This window comes from Podarcis raffonei, chromosome 2 (assembly GCF_027172205.1).
Source record: "Podarcis raffonei isolate rPodRaf1 chromosome 2, rPodRaf1.pri, whole genome shotgun sequence".
In the NCBI taxonomy this organism is placed as follows: Eukaryota; Metazoa; Chordata; class Lepidosauria; order Squamata; family Lacertidae; genus Podarcis; species Podarcis raffonei.
This window is the reverse complement of record NC_070603.1, coordinates 3,804,219-3,818,142: the sequence shown is the minus strand read 5'-3', so window position 1 is coordinate 3,818,142 and position 13,924 is coordinate 3,804,219. Positions and strand designations below refer to the sequence as shown.

General features: G+C 46.8%; 1 protein-coding gene across 1 annotated transcript in view; it reads right to left on the bottom strand.

The window, feature by feature from the left end:
* NXPH4 (neurexophilin 4) overlaps positions 1-13,924 on the bottom strand; it is an 82,185-nt gene that overhangs the window by 50,149 nt on the left and 18,112 nt on the right. The gene's annotated exons all lie outside the window — the stretch shown is intronic.

Below are 13,924 nucleotides of genomic sequence, written 5' to 3'. Positions count from 1 at the left end.
GGAGCTGCCGTCGCCAGGGGGGCTTCTCTGCTTTCTTCTTTCCCACCCTGCCCTTCCCCAACGCAGAAAGGAAATCGGATTCACTACAGCAAGATCGAAAGTGCCGGATGGAAATGTAGAAGGGACCCTAACAGGACGCTGGTCCTCTCAAGGGGGGTCCTGGGTGCAACTCCGGAGTGTCTGCTTAGGAGTGGCATACCAACCACCGTGTTCAGAGCAAAAGAGGGGGACTGAGCAGTTTCTAGGGAAAGCACGTAGAGGGGGGAGAGAGGGAATAACAGTAAAGATAGATGCAGGGAGGGGAAGACTGGAAGGAAGGGAACAACACAGGCTGAAAAAGAAGAGAGAGAGAATGCAAACAAGGGAAAGAGGATTGTTGCAGGCATTCTCTTTCAGACGCACAAAATGACCTTTCCTTCACGTTTCTGTATTACTTGGAGCTGAATGTGCTTGCCAGATGGCCTTTGATGGCTGGTGACACCAAGCTACTGAGCACACATCTTTCCTGCTTGAAGTGCAGGCTGAAGGCAACAGTTTGACAGTTTGGAATAGAACCAACAACTTTTGCAGCTGGCTGATAAGGAGATCTGGAGGGCTACAAGAGTATGCTGATGCTTGAGGGGTGGAAATCTACACTGTTTTGAAGATTAGCACCATCTGTCTAGATGCTTGCATGCTTCCCACTTTTCAGCTTGCATTTGCAGGGAGGGGAGACAACAATACAAAAACACTCCATGTCTCTAGTTCTCATTCCTCACAAGGAAACAGCCAACTTTTTAAAAGGTTTACTCCTGAAAACTTCCTACTCATCAGGGAAGTACCAAGATTCCAACATACAACACGACCAACCCCTACTTCACCTTTTCTGTCCTTCACACTGAGTTTAGCCTTTTCCCAAGCTACATCACACTCAGAACTTCAACAGCTGATTCTTCCCACAACCTTAAACCCACATGCTATGAAAAGCATTGGTGGCTGAAATTCTGCATGGTAAACACCTGCGGAAGGCGCATGAGTTCTGGAGGAAAAAAAGTTAGGAACCTTTGTGCATCAAATAAAAGGAAGTACTTCTCCAGAAAGCGAAACTAAACCTAGGGAATTAAATGACTAAAAGGTGTTACATGAGCAGTTGTTGTTTTAAGGTTTAAACATTCAATTCATGAAGATTAGGTAGCCCCAAGGGGGTCATATCAGTGCCTGTTGACCATGATGCTAAGAACTGAATGTATGTATTCAACGGCAGCATACCTCAAGCGTTGCCAACTATTTTACCAGTGTTGCTTTTGTGACTCTAATGGCAGCCACACATGCAAAAAACCAGCAGGTGATGCTTTTCCTAGAATGCAGGCCACAGAAACTCCTGCTGCTTGACACTCAAGAGGCCCTTGCAGAAACCACTCAGCTTTCATTTGACCCTTTGCACGCAGATGTTCCCAAGTTCAGTCCCTGGGGCTGGGGCCAGGAGAGTCCTGGGCTGGGACTGGGAGAGACTCTGGCCTGAAATCTTGGAGAGCAGCTGCCAGTCATTGTAGACAATACTGAGCTAGATGGAGCAATAAGGCAGCTTCCTATGTTCCATCAGAACCAAAGAGGAATGCGGGAAGAGCCCTGCTTATATTCTGGACCAGCACTGCCTCTTACAGTGCCCCTGGGTAGGGGCAAACTAGGCTTTATTTCACCCAGGTCAAAGACCCCGTATGGCACCCCACCATGCGCATTTCTGTACACACACACACACATGCTGGAAGCCTCAAGGGCTCCCCTCTGGAGACTTCACCTGGGGCAAAAAACCTGGCTAGCCTCTCCCCCACCCCCCACGGGAGCTACAGCTCTGCCCTGGGAAGCCAGAAACATGGCAGGCTTGGAGGCAAGAGCCCTTTCCAGCTGTTGACCCCGGCATCTAGCATTCAAATGCATATTGTCCTTGAAACCGGAGGCTCCACGTAGCCACTATGACTAACAGCCACTGATTGAACCATCCAGCATGCATTTTGCACATAGTGTCCAGGTCCTAAATCTCTCTCTTGTAAGGACGTCACATTCTTCTCTTTCTCTCACACCCACTCCTCTGCCACAACCCAGTGTATTTCTTTCCTTTTCCCCACCCTCAAATAAGACACCTCACCACCACCCCTGACAGGAGCACCATGCAAATGTGGTTGCTTTATTAATGCGCCCGGAACGCATGCCAGCTAATAAATATTTCATCACTGCTCTCCCCCCACCCTCTTCTACTGTGCTTTATCCCTGTCACTTGTTTCCTGCCTTTTCCCTTTCTTTCTTTCTTTTCTCTCTCTCTCTGTGTGTTTGAACATCTTTGGCCTGGAGGAAATCAGGAATGGAGGGGAGAAGAATGAGAGAGGGAGAGAAAGAGAGAGGAGGTACCACTCAATTCCACACACACCCCTTCCCACATTATTAACCACCAAACTCTGCAAAATGGAAAAGCAGTGAGGGGAAGCAGCCGCCGAGAGGACAATGAATCTGAGCTGGGTGACTCATCGGGTGGTTTAAAAAAAAAGAGGGAGAGAAAGGAATAAATGAACAGTGAACCCAGTAAATGGAGAGAGAAAGGAAAGCTTTGGATTTGATACATAAAAAGCTGGCAACAGCTACCAGCCAATTGGTCAAAGGAAATAGGAGGTTGCTGCTGTTGGCATATCAGTGGTTTAAAACCTTCTGCCGCAGAAGTAGCAAAACTGGAAGCCCAAACTGCTCCCAGATACGAAAATATCATTATTTAATTTCTCTGCCGGAGGCAGGGAGGACAAAACGCTGATGGTGCATCCAGCCTCCTCAGTGAGTCACAGAAGGCCTCTCATGCATTAAAAGCATATGTGAGGGGCGATGTGGGGGTTAGTCCCATTCCTGCCCTCAGCGTTCGAAATTTGCCAGGCACATTTTGCACCTGGCTATCAGCCACTTGCAACCAAGTGAAGACTTCTGCCTCCACCATCTGGAGGTGTGTGCCTGGGGATCCTTGGATCTTGACTGTTTTCACACACCAGCAACACATCCTGTAGAATTCTATCCATTATATTTTATCTGCACAATCTGAAGGAATTCAGGAACCAAAAAGTCGTCTGGCTCAAAAATGGCAACTAGGCATTCCATTTTGGCACCCGTAACCCTGGTTTAAGGAGCCATTTGGTGCCAAGCTTATATATCTGAGTTTCTAATACTGCCTGGTATGCCCAGTGCTCATCTTCTGTGTGTTGGGTTTCTGTGAGAAGAGTCCTTACATGCCTACCTATTACACGAGGGAGTCATGAGTCATTTGACGTCCTCCTTTTCATGGAGGCCCCTACATGTGTCTGTTGGTATGATTGTAGGCCCCTGCTCACAGTTGCTCACAGCATGACCAGAAGATGCGTCAGTGGTGGAAGAGAAGAAGCGCTATGCATGCGATGCCTTCACACATGCTTTCAACACATGAAGTGAATCCCCACAGTGTACCCACATGTGAGACTGCATGTTGACTGCAGGACAGGTGAATAGTGGGTTGGGATCAGGCTGGAAAATGTATTTCAAATTTCTAGGAGCTAGTTTTGTAGACAGCTGAAAAAAATTATTTTAGGCCACAATCCCAGACAGTCATTTGTACAGATATGGGTAAAAGTGTTTGTACAGCTAGAGGCGTTTTCTGAGTTTTTACTGCAACTGATTACCCGGATGAAAAGGCAAGCCAATTTTAAATATAGTCAGCTCATCCAACCTTCCAGGTGATGAGTTGCAGTAAAAGAAATACAGAAACACCTCCAGCAGAAGACTCTTCTCTCTACCTGACTATGTTTGAGGCCTATACAGATTAAATCTCTGCTGTGTTGCACTTGCTGCAAGGCATCTGATTGGTTAAACTGGTGTGGTGTCACAGAACGTGTTTAAACATTCCAACTGTTCAGGGCACAAAGTGGTCAGAAACAGGCCAGCTCCTATGATAATGGATAGCTGAGAGTGTAATCTACCATTAAAACCTCACACATGTCCTGTGGAAGAAGGAACAGACTAAAAAATTATAAAGCTGGCTGGCAAATTCTAGACTATAGGGAACCTAAGAGTTAGGAGGGTCAAGAACAGTAACTGAAAGATTGAAGGGGAGGAACAGGCAGGAGAATGAGATAGAGGAACCTGTGAAGAAGAGTCAGAGAAAGGCAGAGGCATGGAAAAAAGGCTTAGGGACAATAAGCCAAACAACAACATGGCTTAAGGTCTATTGGGTCTATTGAGAGGGCTCTTGTGTGCCTTAACCACCTTGCAGCATATAAGGGCTTCTACCATCATTGCAAATTGTGACCTGGCAAAGAAAAGACAGTAATGAAATCCAAGAGAACCTGCATGCAATTCTAAGACAAACTATAGCTTAATTAGCAAATGTACAGCTGCACAAAGCAGAAATTGAAACCTCTTCCCGCCTCTCCTCATTGTGCTGCTGCCATGCTATCCAGACCTGAACCATGGTTTGGCTTAGCACTGCGAGCCAATCTGGGCTTGTGGTCTGTTTTGTTCCAAACAGACAAAAAGTTATAGCCGAGGTTTGTTGTTGGCAAACTGCTCATGGGTTGGGAGAGACAAACCATGAACCCAGATTCAGACATAACACCAAGCCAAACCATGGCTTGGCTTCATGTACTAGGACTGGAGGAAGAGTGAAGCGGTTGCCATTTTCTTTCTGTGCATCCACCTGCTTGCTTGTTCAGGCTGTCCAGGATTTCTTAGATGTACAATGCTTCCCTAGGGAATGCCTACCTCATGCTTCAAGAACTGCTGGGATGGGAGAATGTCCACATGAGATCTACCCACCCTGCTGATTCAAGAGCTTTGTTGTTAAACTGGGGACACCACACACAAAAAATGAGGTACCATACTGCTGTATGGTATTGTGCATGTTATTATGTTACTGAATTTAACTGGGGGCCAATGAGACTGCAATCTTTGATGCTCCCATATATTAAAAACTTGGAATGACCAAAGCCTATGAACTCTGACCCATGTCACTTCCCCCTATGAACATTTATAAATGGGCACAATAAATACACCACATGACCCATGGTGCCATACATATTCTGATTTTTTGCATTTCCTCATTCAAGCATCTGGTATGGGCATCTGATTAAGTTATTTATATAGGCACACTGAGATGTGTCTGGAGAGAGGGAGGTGGCTTTCTGATTGATATGAAGGCCAGCCAATCAGAGCTGATCACAGCCTTGCTCTAAGAGAGGGGAAAGCTGCTTTATGGTTGATTGATACAGAACTGGCCTATTAGTCCTGTGCAAACCCAGCTTCTCCTGGCTTATTTATTTATTGTTATTCAATTCAGTTGTATCTACTGTGCCACATGGATTGCATTTACCAGGGGAGGCAGCTGTCCTTGCCTCTAATTACCTTTGGGGGAGACTTCAGGATGCTGTTTTTTAAATTAAAAAAAAACCGGTTTGTGTCAATTGCTAGAGTTACCACCTAGAGTTTCTAGAAGTCAAAAGCTCAATCCTATGTATGTCTACTCAGAAGTAAGTCCCACTGAATTCAACAGGGCTTATACCCAGGCAAAGTGGAATAGGATTGCAGCAATCCAGTCTACATTTATCTGGGAGTAAGTCCCACTCAATAAGTCATACTTCTCAGTAGGCATGCATAGGATTTCCACCTCACTCCAACCAGGTCACCTCCACATGATGTTGAACCTCATCTTCCACCATCTCTAGTCTGCATGGCCCCTAGTCAGGGATGATGGGAGATGTAGTCCAAAACATCTGAAAAACACCAGTTTGCTCAAGTTTGTCTTAAGCTGTACACCTCTGAAGGGGCTGGGGGGCTGGGCAATGCCTATTTCAAGCAAGAAAAATGCATGCATATGTAGACCCCAAATACCAGTGTGCTCCTTCCCTTCCTTCCATTTCTCTTGCTTATCGAGAAATTAAAGGTTGCTAAAAGTGTTCGAGAAAATTGCAAAGATCAAACTGGTATGGTCTAGTCACACTCCTTCAGAAGTGAATGCAGGAGAATCTGGCAGAATGAATGGGCAGCAGAGAGAGAAACTGTATGTATAAAGACAAGTAGCTAACTAGGAGATAAGTCAGTGTTTGGGGATGTGTGAACAGAACTGTTACAAGTAGACAAGAATAACCCCATTTTAAACTATGAAATGTTGAAAGGCCACCCATGTATTCCTCTGGTCTGCCAAGTGGGCTAGCAGTGACTAGTAGGGCATAATCAATGCATCAAATTTCCAGTGGAATCCCAGGGTGTTCCTAGAAAGACACAGCACAGATATGGAACGGCAGAGTAACTTGCAAGTGCAGCCTTCAGCATCAGATCAGGAGAAAGGAGGGTGAGTCCACGACGAGGACAGCAAATAGCTGTAGGTGGTTGGGATCGAGGCACATGAACACAGAATCCCCTAAAGCCAAGGCAGAAGGCAGAAGGCAGCTTCTGGGAAAGCAGACCTTATCCATCGCTTTATCCCCGGCAGCAGTGAGATCGATAGAGGCTCATCACTTCGAAATCTCCACACCGCTCTCTCCTTTGAGCGCACACCTTGGCAGGTTATTAAGACTTCTTATTATTCCCTTGTAAGAACACAACCAGGCTGCGGCCCGGCTCATCCTCGCCTGTGAGGCTGGGGGGTTAATCCCCCCTGGGCTAGATTCCCTACCCTGAGAGCCAAGCAGCCTAGACTTGGCTGATTAGCAGGAGCAAAAAAATGTGAGCTTGCTACTTTCCAACAATCTCTCTCCTCCAAGGAATGGCCGCAGTTGTAGGATGGAACTATTACAGCTCTAACACAGTGGGGAAGGAATATGGAAAAGCAGCCATAGTGGGGCAGAATACTTTCCTGTGCACACTTACTTGGGGTTAAGTCCCGCTGAACTCAGTGGGAGGCAGTTCTGAGCAGGGATTTATGAGAGAATGAGTGGTAAACTATCTGGGCTCTGGCCTGAACTGAGCAAGTAGCCTTGGGCAAACCTCAGCACACATACCCTGTCTGAAACTGGATCCTGCAAGTGGGAACATAAGAAGCTGCCTTGTACCAATTAAGGCCATTGGTTCATCTAGGTCAGTTTTTGTCTGCATTGACAAGCAGCTTTCACACAGGGGATATTCCTACCCCACTTGGAGATGCCAGGAAATGAACCGGGACCCTTTTGCTTGCAATGTGCACTTTAGCATGGAGCCATAGGCTTCCCAAGAGGCATCCAGGTGGCCACTGCAGGAACCCAGAGGCTGGCCTTGGTAGGTCTTTGGTCTGGTCCAGAAGCGCTCTTCTTAAATACCGCCAGTGGGAGAGGGAGGCCGACACTGATCTGCTTTAGAGGTAAAGGTACCCCTGATCGTTAGGTCCAGTTGTGGACGACTCTGGGGTTGCGCGCTCATCTCGTTCTATAGGCCAAGGGAGCCGGCGTTTGTCCACAGACAGCTTCTGGGTCATGTGGCCAGCATGACTAAGCCACTTCTGGCGAACCAGAGCAGCACACGGAAACGCCAGAGCGGTACCTATTTATCTACTTACATTTGACGTGCTTTTGAACTGCTAGGTGGGCAGGAGCTGAGACCAAACAATGGGAGCTCACCCCATCGCAGACCTTCCGATCGACAAGTCCTAGGTTCTGTGGTTTAGACCACAGCGCCACCCGTCTGCTTTACAGGGTATTATAAGGAACACTAAGACTCTAAACTTCTGAAAGCCTATGTACGGTAAATGCTCTACTTAAACAGCACACACCATCCCCTAGCAGAAATAACAAGGTAGTGTCAAATTTTCACCTTAGTCTTAGAAACAGCCTTCCATGATGATGCTCACAGCCCCTTTCCTGCAGCAGCTTCTTATAGACTTCCAAAAGCAGAAGGTGAGGTAGCAAAAGGCTCACTCCCCAGCATCCCCCCAGGTAGAGCTGGGACTGTCTCCCCATCTGAAACCCTTGAGAGCTACTGCCAGTCAATGTAGACAATGTTGACCTAGATAAACCACTAGCCTGGCTATGATTTTATGTTTCTCATAGCCAGCTGGCCACCCAGCTCCAACAATGACCCTGTTAACCCAAGGACCGTTGGGGGAAGAGTTCCATACACAAGTTCCAATTTTGGGGAGTGCAATGGGAAAGCTCTCCATTGACTTGCCATGGGAGAGCCATAGATCCATGTGAAAAACAGACACTACTTTGAATCACTTTGATTGGAGTGCACTGGGAAAATAGCTAGCTGTGATTTAAAGCTAGACCTGCACACCCTACCAGTGGTCCTATTTTCCAGGGACCTCCCTGATTTAGAGAAGCAGTCCCAGTTTCTTATTTGATCACGGAATGTCCCGCTTTTCCTTAGGACATCCCTATTTTCATTTGAGAAATGTTGGAGGGTATGGAATTACCCAATCCCTGAGCCATCTAAAGGCAATCCTGTATAGGGAAGGTTTTTTAAAAAAATGTTTAATGCTTTGTTATGTGTGTGTATGTGTATATATATATATATATATATATATATATATATATATATGGCAACCCAGAAAGATGTGTGGGGTATAAACAGTAAAATGATCATTATGTAATGGGACGTCCCTATTTTCATCAGAGAAATGTTGGACGGGATGGACCTGCCCATTAAAGCAAAAGATTCCCCCTCCCACCCAGGTCAGCTTGGTTCTATTTCTCAGGGGAGAAAAATAACCAACAATCACAGAGCCACTCAGAAGTTTGGGGGTCCAGATCAGCCTTGTTAATGGCACCATCTGACTTGGAAACATGCACTGCAGAGGGTTGTACTAGATGACCTTCGAGGTCCCTTCCTACTCTACAATTCTATGGTTCTATGAGACCCTTCTCTGAATATTGAGCCACCTTGTAATTTGGGGTACACATAGAGCTGATACAGACCCCAACTAAATGTCTCAGGCAGACCCTGGTAGGGCAGTGCCACTTGCCTGGCAAGGGTTTGTTCTGCTTTGGCACAGAACCCGAATGTGGAGCTGCAGAAACACCACGAAGATGAAGAACTAGAAAACAGAATGCCTTAGGAAGATGCCTTACACCAACCCTTTCTCACAGTACTGCTGGCACTGAATGGTCCTGTGTCTCCAGGGTCTCAGACTGGGGAGATTCAAAATCCTGCCTGATGGTGCCAGAGGTTGAACCAGGAACCTTCTGCATGCACAGCAAATACTCTGCCACGGAGCTGCGGGTCTTCCCTTCGCTCCTTCTCTTCCTTCACTCCTCTACTCCATGCACCACACATAAAGCAGGGAAAGGAAAGTGGTTTGGGATGCACCATGGCTCACCCCCAGCTCAGGGCACCAAACAGAGGCCTGACTCCCAGGCGGGTGTTTCCTTTTGGAAAGCAAAAGTTTTGTCTGCTGCCATGGGGGAAATGAAATGTCTCGACGCTCCCCGTTTCTCCATCGTTGCCACCACCGGCCCCACCATTTCGCTTTATTATTGCAATAAATGTAGCCATAAAAGTGGCAAGTATCATATACTCAAGGAGATCAGTGCGACGGAGCTATGGAAATGTAATTTCGAGTGTGCCCAGGAAATTTTATAAGATCTTATCGGGAAGGGTCATAAATTGCATTTCCAAGTTCCCTTTTCCCCCGCCATGCTGCACGCCCCTTGATTTGTATGAGAGCCGATTGCTGGTGGCACATAAGGTCAGACGTCGGAATGAAAAAGTGGGGCATCAGAGGGTGGCGATGGGAGCAAAGGCCTCCCCAGGCTCCCCAAGTAATTCCAAGAAGGGAAAAGCTTGAAATAACAAGGACCTTCCCTGCTCCCAGAACACACAAACAATATTGGTGAACGTACAGAAAACAGCCACAGGCCATCCCACCTCGGTTGCTCGCCCTTCCCTCCGGCCTCCATTGCCCTACCCCAACACACACACCCAAACAGCAGGAGACTGTCTTTGTGGAATCTCAGGCCCACCCCTGGCCCTCAATTCCTCTGGCCATCTTCAGTCCCAGGATTGCTATTCCCCTCCCCCATACCATGTTTGCCTACCCAATTGATTTCGTTCAGCTACATCCGCTTTAAAGAGTTAAACAAAACAAACAGCAGCCCCACTGCATCTTAAAGGCCCTCTGGGGAGACAGTTGATTCGCTTGGCTCAGGTGGGACAATATATTATTTGCACACCCTCTCTAGCTACATAGCCCTGCTCTCTCCTGGGGCCACGGGAGGGAGAGCAGGAACACAGATGAAAATCACCGTGTGAGAAATATTGCTAAAAAAGAAATCAAAGCAGAGGCACCAGGAGGGATGATTTGTTTTGTGGACAAGTACAGTCAGAAGAGGATGACTGAGCTGGAAGAAAAGGGAGAGCCAGACTTTTAGGAAAGCAAGGCAGGGCAACAGTGATGATGTCCTGTTCTTCTCTCTGTTCAGTTCCCGGAATGAACAGGGCGAGGACAGAGGGGTAGCTGGAAGCGAACCTCCCCCCCCCCGATGTTCCAAAGATTAAACTGGAAGAGACCTGCAGTGATGAGAGTTGGAAGAAAAGATGCTCTTCTTCATTTTTATTTCTGCTTTAGATTTCCATACAGCCTTTATCTCAGTGACTCAGAAAAAGTTCTGGTAATAAACTACCCAAAATGTCCTTTGAAGCATTAGAAGGCTGAAAGTCCAACCTCTCTCAGAATGCTGGGAGGGGGGGGGCAAATCCAAAGCATCCATCACTTGCCCAGATCCACTCACTCCCTTTCATCTCAACCAGAGAAGTCAACTCCCACCAAACAAATGCACCAAGTCACATCTCACTCCCGACATTATGTGGGGTAAAAACATGCCCTTCCTGCCCTCACGCTGCCTAGCCTAAGGTCCTTCCTGAGTGCCAGGGTAGCAGAGCAGGTATAGAGAACCTGCAGCATGCCAGACATCGTTGGACTCTAACTTCCACCAGCCCCAGCCAGCATGGCTAGTGGTCAAGGATGACAGCAGTAGGGAGTCCAGCAACATCTGGAGAGCTACAGTGTCCTCCATAGTGGATGAACTACAAGTAGAGAGTCCACAGTCCAAACCTTGGCTCACCCCAGGAACCGAATCAGTGGTCTTAGGCAAGCTGCTGTCCCTCAGCAGGTGCCCCTAGGCATTCTATAATACAGAAGGAATTGTATTGGGCTACCTTATGGGATTCCTGTTAAGATGACTGAAATCATGTACACTTTGGAATAGTGATCCATAAAATTTAAGCACTATTAGCAGTTTGTTTTTCAATTCCTTTCCCCTCTCTAGCCTTTAATATAGGAATCAGCAGATACCGAAACGGAACATGTGATACTGAGGCATCAATTTCTCTGTGCATCCATTCTCCAATCTGTAGACTGGGGATACAGGAAGTCTTCTGATACCTGCTCAGTAGAAGGCAATATAGTCCCTGAAAATGCATCACAATGGAAAAAGTCTCCAATCAAAGCAACAGAAGGTGAAGGGGTACCATGCACCTTTCAGAACCTTGTTCATTCGAGCACCATTTTTGTGGTGCTACGGCAGCCTCTACTTTTGCTTCAGAGATGGAACCATTTATATCTAGTGCCTTCCGACCATTAGCTGGGACCCTAATGGGGCCATTAAACTGTTTAACATGTTCAGACATGACATTAATGGAGGTCACAGAGTTACCTTTAGATATTCTGCTCTTCTGTTTATTACCCATTAAAAACCACGCAGTGCTCCAGTACTCCAGTTTAAAAAAAGAGAAAGGAGCAACATTTGCAGCAGACAGATGCTTGCAGAAATGCAGGAGCGCTGTTCACATTAAATATGGTGTGTCACTGGTGTAACGTGGCTTATTTGGGCAGCTGGGTGGTATTGGCATTAAACATACAAGGCTCCATCCACTAGAAACGTCTCTCGCCCCAGTGAAATGGATGAGAGTTGTTAGTACGCAGTCATACTTGTGCAAAATCTCTCATTTTAGTAGGGCTTGGAGGCAAGAGTCATGAATTACTGGATGTGAGAAATTTGAGTGCGCTTGCATGCATATAACTATGCATTTTGTAAGATGCCACAGGGACGGTTCCACTGTTGGCTGCTGTTTCCCTATGGCTCCATCCCATGAGACTCCAATCACATTAATGGGTGGGAACAGTCAATTGGGAAGATCTGGCATAATTAGTTCCCTTGCTAGCCAGCAGCATACCTCACGCCACTCCTGTAATTTAGGAACCACCCTTTGACTCTTGACCCTGGAAGTATCATGTTCAAACCTCAGCTTAGCTGTGGACTCTTCAACCTCCCTTTTGCCCTCTGAAAAATGAAAACTTCACTGGATCTACTCTGGGCTACTGAACAAGTATTTAATGAGCATTGGGTAACCCCTGCTTAAGTTTGTGGCAACCCAATTATTGCAAAAAGAAAGAAGTTGTAAGTGGAGGGTGTTCAGATTATATTTTGGTCTCTCTGTGCTTGTTCAGCCTCACTGCTGACAGTGCCATAAAGACCTTTCTCAGGGTCCAGAGAATAGTCTGAAGACACACAATGCAACTGTACGGTGGTACCTCAGGATGCGAAGGGGATCCGTTCCGGAGCCCCGTTCGCATCCCAAATGGAACGCAAGATGTGACGGTGTGTCTGCGCGTACCGTGAGCAGCACAGAGCCTGCAGGGCACCTGCCCGCTGCTCCCCTCAGCTGCCCTCCAGTGTGGTAGCTGCATCCTTCTCGGCTGCCCTCTGGCAGCTGGGGGGGGGGATACAGCTGCTCAGCGTGCTAAGAGCCCAGTCCTGAGTGGCGCTGCTTTTGGGAGTGACACACTGGGCTCTGGGACTTGTGCTTCACCTTGGGCGCACCCCCCCCCAGCGCATAGGGTTATCAAAAAATTCAAAAGTAGGGGGTCCATGGCTTGGCTTTTGAAAAATAGGGGGTCCTCAGTAATTAGCTAATTGGGAACCACTGTCCTAGAGTACTTCTGCTATGGAGCAGCTACATAAATTTAGTAGGCAAATAAATAAGGGGAAAGCAAAATGTCACTTAGATCTGAAATATTTCCTTTGAAGCTTTAATTATTTTATTCTGGATTGATTTAATGTTTCAATGTGTTGTATACTGCTTTGAGATCTTTTTTCTTTTAAATACAAAGTGGTATAAAGGTAAAGGGACCCCTGACTGTTAGGTCCAGTCACGGAAGACTCTGGGGTTGCAGCGCTCATCTCGCTTTACTGGCCGAGGGAGCTGGCATTTGTCCGCAGACAGCTTCCAGGTCATGTGGCCAGAATGACTAAGCCGCTTCTGGCGAACTATTTCTGGGTTAGCGGAGTCTGTAACCTGAAGCGTATGTAACCTGAAGTGTATGTAACCCGAGGTACCACTGTAATAATAATAATATCCATTGCAAATAAAATGGTGCCTAGATATTCCATTGTGATGACTACAACCTCTGTTTAAGGTGCCCTTTGGTGATTAGCTTATATATCTGAGTTTCTAACACTGGATGTGGGTCCCTGGAGTGGAAGGGGTTGGTTCCTGGCGGTGGGGTGGTCAGGCTTCACGGTTAAAAACTCCAGGGGTCTCTTTAGGCCCTGGGTGAGTTTCTGCCATCTTTATTTCTGGTTATGCTGGCCTGATGGATCTGGTCACCCACTTCTGTTCCAGGTCAGAGCCCAGGCTGCTGCTTGGGGTGACAAATTAAATCTCCCCTTACAGATTTTCCTCAGAGCTGCTGCTCTTGGGATTTGGATTTGATCTCTGTGAATCATACCTTATTCAGAGAGCTAAATCATCTGTATTTTAAGGATCTCGTGGCTGAGACAGATGTTTTCCCTCGTTTTTCTCAAAGGCTTTTCCTTTGACAAACTTAATTTGTCAGTCTTATTATTTATTAGAATTCTTCCCCACCCTTCACCGTAACTTCCCAGGGAGTGCTGCAACAACTTTAAAATGCAGTATTAAAATAGTTTTTTTAAAAAAATTACAGTCAAGGTAATAGGGTGGGCCCTACATATGT